Here is a 10646-nt window from a genome sequence, read left to right as displayed (position 1 = left end):
CAATTTGCATACCGCCCCAACAGATCCACAGATGACGCAATCTCTATTGCACTCCACACTGCCCTTTCCCACCTGGACATGAGGAACACCTATGTGAGAATGCTATTCATTGACTACAGCTCAGCGTTCAACACCATAGTTCCCACAAAGCTCATCACTAAGCTAAGTACCCTGGGACTAAACACCTCCCTCTGCAACTGGATCCGGACTTCCTGACGGGACGCTCCCAGGTGGTAAGGGTAGGTAACAACACATCCGCCACGCTGATCCCAAACACAGGGGCCATTCGGGGGTGCGTGCTATGTCCCCTCCTGTACTCCCTGTTCACCCATGACTGCACGGCCAGGCACGACTCCAACACCATCATTACGTTTTCCGATGACACAACAGTGGTAGGCCTGATCACCGACAACGACTAGACAGTCTATAGGGAGGTCAGAGACCTGGCCGTGTGGTGCCAGAACAACAACCTCTCCCTCAACGTGATCAAGACAAATGAGATGATTGTGGACTACAGGAAAAAGAGGCCCGAGCACGACCCCATTCTCATCGACGGGGCTGTAGTGGAGCAGGTTGAGAGCTTCAAGATCCTTGGTGTCCACATCACCAACAAGCTAACATGGTCCAAGCACACCAAGACAGTCGTGAAGAGGGCACAACAAAACCTTTTCCCCCTCAGGAGACTGAAAAGATTTGGCATGGGTCCTCAGATCCTCAAAAGCTTCTACAGCTGCACCATTGAGAGCATCCTGACTGGTTGCATCACTGCCTGGTATGGCAGCTGCTCAGCCTCCAACTGCAAGGCACTACAGAGGGTAGTGCGAACGGCCCAGTACATCACTGGGGCCAAGCTTCCTGCCATCTAGGACTTCTACACCAGGCGGTGTCAGAGGACTGTTAGTCATTGACTGTTTTCTCTGCTACCGCACGGCAAACGGTACCGGAGTGCCAAGTCTGATTTAAGTTTGCCTGCATTAAAGTCCCCAGCCACTAGGATCGTCACTTCTGGATTTTCTTGTTTGCTTATGGCCTTATAGAGTTGGTTGATTGCGGTCTTAGTGCCAGCATCAGTCTGTGGTGGTAAATAGATGGCTACGAATAATATAGATGAGAACTCTCTTGGTAGTGTCGTAGCTGAATCAGAATTAGTTAGGTAACAGATAAATAAGATGTTTTATTTACTTTCATAATATGCTTATGTGAGATACTTGTCATTAGAATGTCTCTTTTTGGACTATACTGTCGCCAGTTGCATTTTCCTTTCTTCTCTAGGGAAAAGTCACTTGGGGCCCAGAGAGGGGAGAGGTCAGGCTTGTCTTTTACATGTCTGGTAATATGCAGAATATCAGAATGGAACATTGTCTTCATATGTGAACAGGTTTGAACATTGTCTTCATACTGTATGTTAATGTATCTGTTAAATCATGTGAAGGGCTCCACAATGTCTGTACTCCAGTCACTCCCTCCTTTTCCCATTGGGGGGAGGAGTATGGCAGTGTCTGGAACCATTGTATTACCCCTCTGATGTTGAACTTATCTTGACCTAGTATATGACCTAGAGGCTCACTCCCCTCAGTGAGCTTGTACAGGATCTCATATTTGAGATGGGAGTATCTAAAGTTGACAATTAATATATGCCATTGGATGAGGTAATGTTTTGGTACTATGAAGTACCAAGAACGAGATTAGAACCTCATCTTAGAGAGCAAACTGAACGATAATTTATAGCTAATGCTATCTGGCTATGGGATACTCCTCTCTCAAGTAAAAGGCCCTTTGTGAAGTTTCTGAGATCTGTGGTTTGTCATGTAAGTTGAGAGGGGTGTATCTTGGCTATAAAAGATCTTTGTATTCTCTTATAGGCACTCTCAGAGAATTCATTTCTAGACACTGAATTGATCTGAGAGTCAAAGGGCTATGGTGAAGCTAATTTGATTAAAGATGAAGTATAAATATAACTCTGACTTGTGTGTGGTTTGTAAACTCTCCTCATTTAGTAATACAGGAAATTACCACGACAGTAGATAGTGTGGCATGTGCTCTATAGCCAACAGCTCGCAGATACAGTATGGGTGCCAGCCTACATGATGAGAATATTATGAATAAAACTAATTGCATCTAATTGTTAACATATTTTTATGCAAATACTTGAAAATCCGCTTTAAGTAAATGTGCATATTTTCCCGACCAGTGATGGTTCCTCCAGGACTTGTTGCTGAGGAAAATCTGTAGAAAAATCAGTGCATGAGGATGTTGTGCATCACAAAATGTACTTTTTCACTGAAGTTTTCATGTATTGAATAAATATCTAAAGTTAATTTTCAACTCCACTGACAGTTTTGTCACAAAAACTGTTGCATTAAATAGCAAATGTGCCTACTCTGGTCTTGGCACCTGCACTCCAGCAACAACTCGCAGATACAGTGTGGGTAGGCTGTGCTGGTAGGCTATATACATCTACAGTGCCTTCAAAATGTTTTCAGACCCCTTGACTTTTTTCACATTTTGTTACGTTACAGCCTTATTCTAAAATTGATTAAATTGTTTTTTCCCCCTAATCAATCTACACACAATACCCCATAATGACAAAGCAAAAACTGTTTTTTAGAATCTTCTCCGCAGAACCTCTAAAGCTCTGTCAGGTTGGATGGGGAGCGTTGCTGCACAGCTATTTTCAGGTCTCTCCAGAGATGTTCGATCGGCTCCAGGCTCTGGCTGGGCCACTCAATGACATTCAGAGACTCGTCCCGAAGCCACTCCTGCGTTGTCTTGGCTGTGTGCTTAGGGTTTTTGTCCTGTTTGAAAGTGAACCTTCGCCCCAGTCTGAGGTCCTGAGCACTTTGGAGCAGGTTTTCATCAAGGATCTCTCCGTTCATCTTTGCCTCGATCCTGACTATTCTCCCAGTCTCTGCCGCTGAAATACATCCCCACAACATGATGCTGCCACCACCATGCTCCACCATAGGGATGGTGCCAGGTTTCCTCTAGACGTGACGATTGGCATTCAGGCCAAATAGTTAAATCTTGGTTTCATCAGACCAGAGAATATTGTTTCTCATGGTCTGAGAGTCCTTTAGGTGCCCTTTGGCAAACTCCAAGCAGGCTGTCATGTGCCTTTTACTGAGGAGTGGCTTCTGTCTGGCCACTCTACCATAAAGGCCTAATTGGTGGAGTACTGCAGAGATGGTTGTCCTTCTGGAAGGTTCTCCCATCTCCACAGAGGAACTCTAGAGCTCTGTCAGTGACGGTCAACTGTGGGACCTTATATAGACAGGTGTGTGCCTTTCCAAATAATGTCCAATCAATTGAATTTACCACAGATGGATTCCAATCAAGTTGTAGAAACATCTCAAGGATGATCAATGGAAACAGGATGCACCTGACCTCAATTTTGAGTCTCATAGCAAAGGGTACGAATACTGATGTAAATAAGGTATTTCTGTTTTGTTTTTTGATACATTTGCAAACATTTCTAAAAACCAGTTTTTACTTTGTCATTATGAGGTATTGTGTGTAGATTGCTGAGGAAATTGTTTTATTTATTACATTTTAGAATAAGTGTAACGATTCTCGTTGGTGGAAGGAGAGGAGGACCAAAATGCAGCGTGGTTAGTGTTCGTCATATTTAATTAAAACTGAACACTACACAAAACAACAACGAGGAAAAAACGAAAATGAAACAGTTCTGCCAGGTGAACATACACTAAACAGAAAACAACCACCAACATCCAAAATGGGGAAAACAGGCTACCTAAATATGATTCTCAATCAGAGACCACGATCGATAGCTGCCTCTGATTGAGAACCATATCAGGCCAGACATAGAAATACAACAACATAGAAAACAGAACATAGACTACCCACCCCAACTCACGCCCTGACCAACCTAACACAAAGACATAAAAAGAAACTAAGGTCAGAATGTGACAATAAGGCTGTGACGTAACAAAATGTGGTACAAGTCAAGGGGTCTGAATACTTTCCGAAGGCACTGTACATTATCAGATTATTATGTCAAGCATCGATCATCATGTCGCCAGAATAAGACCCTTGATATTTATTGGAAAATAGCATCAAATTCATCACCGTGCACTTTCACCCCCCTGTGAAGTTCATCATAATTTATTTAATCTGTAACCTAATAAACTGCATGATTTCTGGAGTCATAGAGGGAGGACCAAATGCGATTTCATCGCGTGACTCCAAGTTTAATTCGATATGGTGGTTATTATGTACATATTTGAGCATAAAGACTTTTCCACCAGCATTTTTACATCATTGATTTTACTGACACAAAAATATCCCACCATGTCAAACGATTCAAGGCATTTATAAAATTGTACCTTAACTTCCTGTTTACATCACATCTGTCTTGATTTTCTTTTTATACAGTATGACTTTTATGGTGGCAAAATTGCAAGATTATGTTATAATACTTTTATTGCGTCACATGGTTGTTTTATTCAACAGAATAGAGTATTGTTAACTATTGTGTGTCTGTTCTACTGAGGATGGGCCTCTGGGAGAAAACAATGACAAGAGATGTACAATGTCTTTTGGGTGATGAAACCTAAAGAGCATTCCAGAGCATGAGTTAATGTTTCTTTTCTATACCACTCTGAGGGAGAGATGGTTCCAGTTTGGAGTCGGAGGGCCAGACACTGGTCTATACAATGAAAACTGTTGACACAGCAGATACTGTCTGCTATGTATTATAGGTATCTTTCATACAGATCTTAACCTTGTGACCCATTCTATATATCTGTTGGTCGTCATGTAGGTTGAAAGGGGTGTATCTTTGCTATAAAAGACCTTTGTACTTTTGTCTCGGCGCTCTCAACGAATCATCAGAGACGGTGATTCGTCGACAAGCCATTGCTATTGCAAAGCTCTCGCTATTAAAGATTTAGTTGAAGTATAACTCTGACTTGTTTGATAAGTTTGTCTCTCCTCATTTGATAGTAAAGAAATGAACCACCACACTTTACTCAAGCATAAAAACTGTGGATGGAAACGTGGTCAGTGGAGCGAGATTGTTTTTATTTGTCAAATGGCAGTCAAGCATTGATCATCATATCACCAGAAAAAGACCCTCGATATTTATTGGAAAGGAACACCATGCACTTTCACCACCCCTATGAAGTTCATCATAACATAGGGCCTATTTTATCTGTAGCCTAAAAAACGGCATGCTTTCTTAAGTCATAGTGGAAGGCCCATACAACATATCCTCTGTGACTCCAAGTTTACTTCAATATGATGGTTATTATAGCAATATTGTTACAATCGTGAGATCGCAATACATATTGAATCGGCACCTAAGTATCGATAACATCGTATCGTGAGGTCGCTGGCAATTCCCATCCCTACTGGCTACACACACAGAAAAAGGTTCTAAATAGTGGAAAATATGGATTCTTTGTCTTGTAAACATAGCGGAACCGTATTTGGTGCTATATAGAACCCTTTTTTTGAATATTCAATAAAGAACCATGCTCATAAGGTTCAAAATGGAACCTGTATGGTGCTATAAAGAACCATTACCTAAAGTTCTATAAAAAAATCATTAATAAAAGGTTCTAAATTGCACCAAAAAAGGGTTCAACTATAGTTACAACCCTTTTTTTAATGGTTCTTTATATAACATTTATGGAAAATTGTTCATATAAGGCCATACATGAGTCTTTCACAAGACACCTTCACTGGTCATAGTCATTTTACATTGTGGCATGACACACCAGATTAGATCGACTGAAATGACACTCACTCAAGATTGTACAAAAAGAGCTCTGAGCAAACCACACCCCAAAATATTTTAATTATCACTAAAAGAGTAAAGAACCCTTTTCGGAACTGCAAATAACCATTGAAGGGCTCAATAAAGTATATAAAGTTCCTCCAGAAAGTATTCAGACCCCTTGTCTCTCCTATATCTCTCAGATGTGGGAGAGACACTTCAGAGCAAACTTACTTGTGATATTTTTTGGGGACTATCTGTTGTCCCATGTAGTGAATCTGTTATTCAATGTGTTTGTATGGGCTAATACCAGTAGGGCCCAAAATAATCTTTCATCAAATAATTTTTTAATATATATTTTTCATACTTCAAGGGGTCTTAAAATTCCTAATCAAATAGCTAAATGATCCTTGGTATGACTTTCTTAAAACAATTCCAATTAGCTTAGTGGAACTCCCCCTCCTCCGGCTTAGACAGGGCTTAGACTCTGATGGGTTAACATTTGAGTACATTTGACTACAGTTTATATGTTGTTAATGTTACTGTTGTTAATGTTGAAAAGTGTATCAAAACTACAACTAATATTACAGGTTTACGGAACAGACATGACAGCAAGCCAAGACACATTTGTAATGTAAAAATGTTTAGACACACTGCCCAGGTAAATCATTTCTCATTCCAAAGAGACCTGGATAGACAACTTGATGAGGATGTCAATTGACCATGAAATGAGAGGGTAAAAAGTAAACACAGAGGCCTTTTTCAATCCAAGAATGGTCAATTGTGTATGGGGTAAGAAATGAGCAAGATGCACAGGTTAGTGCAAATCAATATGCTTTTTAAACGTAATAACAAAAAAATACAGTCCTTGACACAACCGTGAGTCAATCTAAGCAACATAATACAAATATTCCCATCCAAATCTGTCAGTTTAAGAGATATCAGGTTTTTGCTGCGTCTCAATCCACTGCATCCGCCTATGTCAGCATTCCACATCAGTGTTGAAAGATGGCCGAGCTACAGAGGTGTTTTTCAGACCAGGAGACATCCCAAAATTCTGTCTTCTCAAGAAAACGTCTACAGCGTCCGAACAGTTTGGCCTACAAACTATGACCACTCTATGGAAATGGGAGACTCTCACGAACACGATGGTGCTCTCAGTTTTGCTGTACTACCCCCACAAGTGTCACGAGACTCGTCTGAAGGTAACCCATACAAATTAATGGAAGTATGGAGGTAGTTTTGTGCCAACAAAAATAAGGGGTTAAATATGTGTAAAAAATCCCAAAATATTTCCTGAGCTTTCTTATATCTCCTAGATATAGGACAGAAACTTCAAAACCTTATTTTTTTACTGTATTTTTTGGCCATTTATGAATGCGTTAGTCAATGCGTTTCTATGGACTATAGTAGTAAAGGCCAAATTCAATATTTTATCAAAACATTTGTATATACCTTTTGATACCTAAAGGGGTCCTAAAATTCAAAATCAAATAAAAAAAATTAAATAAAGAGCTTAATCTCAAGTAATATACACTAAATATGACACACTGTATTCAAACACTGGTGTGTGCCTTGTGCATCAACGTACAACATAGATCAGACAGACTTTTATTCTAAGTGAAGGAGATGATGTCCCCGGCAGATCCTCAGCTACTCCCTCTGGGAAAGATAGCGGTGGTCTGGTACATTACAATACATGTATAGTATTTTCTACATATAGCAATTGTTCAGGTAGCCTTCTGCACTTATGTGAGTCCTTGGATGTCCCTGTCGATGGATGTGTCCATCTCAGTGGCTGGTTGGCTACACCCATGATTGTTCATCCACTCCAGAATTGTTTGCAATGTTGTTAAGAAATCCTTTGCTGCCCTTTCTCTGTGGACCTCACAGTCTGGACAGTTGGCACCTTCCTTCTGCAATACAGAGAGGAAAACACTCACAACATATGCATAACATAGTCAAAAAAGAGAGGCTCTATGATACAGCGAGTGAGAAAAAGCAAGAGACAGAGAAGTCATTATTTTAATATTATGATAATGCAAGTACTATAGTACTTCTCTCCTGATTGCTCAGTTTGGCTGGGTGGCCAGCTCTCGGAAGAGTCTTGGTGGTTCCAAACTTCTTCCATTCAAGAATGATGGAGGCCACTGTCTTCTTTGGGAACTGCAGAAATGTTTTGGTACCCTTCCCCAGCTATGTGCCTCGACACAATCCTGTTTCGGGGCTCTACAGACAATTCCTTCGACCTCATGGCTTGGTTTTTGCTCTGACATGCATTGTCAACTGTGGGACCTTATACAGACAGGTGTGTGCCTTTGCAAATCATGTCCAATCAATTGAATTTACCACAGGTGGACTCCAGTCAAGTTGTAGAAACATCTCAAGGATGATCAATGGAAACAGAATGCACCTGAGCTCAATTTTGAGTCACATAGCAAAGGGTCGGAATACTTATGTAAATAAGATATTCTGTTTTTTATTCAGAATAAATTAGCAAAAAAATAAATAAACCTGTTTTGGCTTTGTCAAATGCGACCTTAGTGTGTAGATTGATGAGAAAAAAAGTATATTTAATAAATTTTAGAATAAGGCTGTAACGTAACAAAATGGGGGAAAAGTCAAGAGGTCTGAATACTTTCCGAATGCACTGTAAAACAGGATTTATTTGTATGGGCAGACGAGGGACAGTTATACTGATAGTAGTCTCGCTAGACTATACTGATAGTAACATAATGGTCGATGTCAATGAATTGAGAGTTAAATATTCACATCAATCCACTGGTGTCTCCTGGACAACACCCTGTCGTTCTCAACTAACATCAAGGCGGTGGCCCGTTCCTGTAGGTTCATGCTCTACAACATCCGCAGAGTACGACCCTGCCTCACACAGGAAGCGGCGCAGGTCCTAATCCAGGCACTTGTCATCTCCCGTCTGGATTACTGCAACTCGCTGTTGGCTGGGCTCCCTGCCTGTGCCATTAAACCCCTACAACTCATCCAGAACGCCGCAGCCCGTCTGGTGTTCAACCTTCCCAAGTTCTCTCACGTCACCCCGCTCCTCCGCTCTCTCCACTGGCTTCCAGTTGAAGCTCGCATCCGCTACAAGACCATGGTGCTTGCCTACGGAGCTGTGAGGGGAACGGCACCTCAGTACCTTCAGGCTCTGATCAGGCCCTACACCCAAACAAGGGCACTGCGTTCATCCACCTCTGGCCTGCTCGCCTCCCTACCACTGAGGAAGTACAGTTCCCGCTCAGCCCAGTCAAAACTGTTCGCTGCTCTGGCACCCCAATGGTGGAACAAACTCCCTCACGACGCCAGGACAGCGGAGTCAATCACCACCTTCCGGAGACACCTGAAACCCCACCTCTTTAAGGAATACCTAGGATAGGATAAAGTAATCCTTCTGACCCCCCCCCCCCCCCCCCCCCCCCCCCCCCCCCCCCCCCCCCCCTTAAAAGATTTAGATGCACTATTGTAAAGTGGCTGTTCCACTGGATGTCATAAGGTGAATGCACCAATTTGTAAGTCGCTCTGGATAAGAGCGTCTGCTAAATGACTTAAATGTGTCTATCATCTACACATACACAAATGGTTCCTACAGTAGGCATGTAAGACGCTGCTAGGGGATTTTTTGTTATTTCACTGTTACTCACCTTAAATTATTATCAAGTACTTGCAAAAAAAACTATGTTGAGAATATATAATATAGGCACATTTATGTTAATTTGCCTAACGCAAGCCATGACATTTAAAGACAGTGTTTTTAACAATTAACCAAGGTTTCCAATTTCAATTTCAACAATGAAAATGAATGCGATTTGACATACATTTACTGAACAGGCAGATATGTAATCAGAACTGTTGCGAAGTGGTGTTATGCTTTACTGTTTTGGCTAAATCGGAATATCAGTTATAAAAAAATATAGCTGCAAGTGGCATTTCCGGGGGCCAAGCACACCATACTCACATTCAAGCCACCATGTGGTCAATCGGAGTGGCCTTGGAGTGACTTTCTATCATTGTGCAAAGTTTCGTGACAAAAGACCAGGCGGTTATTTAGTGTCATCAAATCATATAGGAAGGAAGAGTACAGCATTTTATTAAAAAAAATATCTATCGTTGTCACGTTCTGACCATAGTTCTTGTGTGTTTTACTTGTTTTAGTGTTGGTCAGGACGTGAGCTGGGTGGGCATTCTATGTTGTGTGTCTAGTTTGTCTGTTTCTATGTTTGGCCTAATATGGTTCTCAATCAGAGGCAGGTGTTTTGTGTTGTCTCTGATTGGGAATCATATTTAGGTGGCTTGTTTTGTGTTGGGGTTGGTAGGTGGTTGTTTCCTGTCTTTGTGTTCGTTTCACCAGAGAGGACTGTTTCGGTTTGCCACGTTTGTTATTTTTGTATTTTGTAAGTGTTCACGTTTTCGTCTTGTTTATTAAAACATGTTGAACACGAGCTACGCTGGGTCTTGGTCCGATCCCTGCTACACCTCCTCTTCAGACGAAGAGGAGGAAGGCTGCCGTTACAGAACCACCCACCGAACTCGGACCAAGCAGCGTAGTAACGGGCAGCAGCGACAGCAGCAGCAGCGGCCCATTACACAGGACTCCTGGACATGGGAGGAAATTCTGGAGGGTAAGGGACACTGGGCTGAGATTGGAGAATATCGCCGCTCTCGTGAAGAGCTGGAGGCAGCTAAAGCCGAGGAGCGGTGGTATGAGGAGGCAGCACGGAAGCGTGGCTGGAAGCCCGAGAAGAAACCCCAAAAATTTATTGGGGGGGGGGGGGGGGGGGGGATAAAGGGGAGTGTGGCGAAGTCAGGTAGGAGACCTGCGCCAACTTCCCGGGCTTACCGTGGAGAATGAGAGTACGGGCAGACACCGTGTTATGCGGAAGAGCGCACAGTG

Source organism: Salvelinus namaycush, chromosome 23 (assembly GCF_016432855.1).
Source record: "Salvelinus namaycush isolate Seneca chromosome 23, SaNama_1.0, whole genome shotgun sequence".
Classification (NCBI taxonomy): domain Eukaryota; kingdom Metazoa; phylum Chordata; class Actinopteri; order Salmoniformes; family Salmonidae; genus Salvelinus; species Salvelinus namaycush.
Note: the sequence above shows the minus strand (reverse complement) of the source record.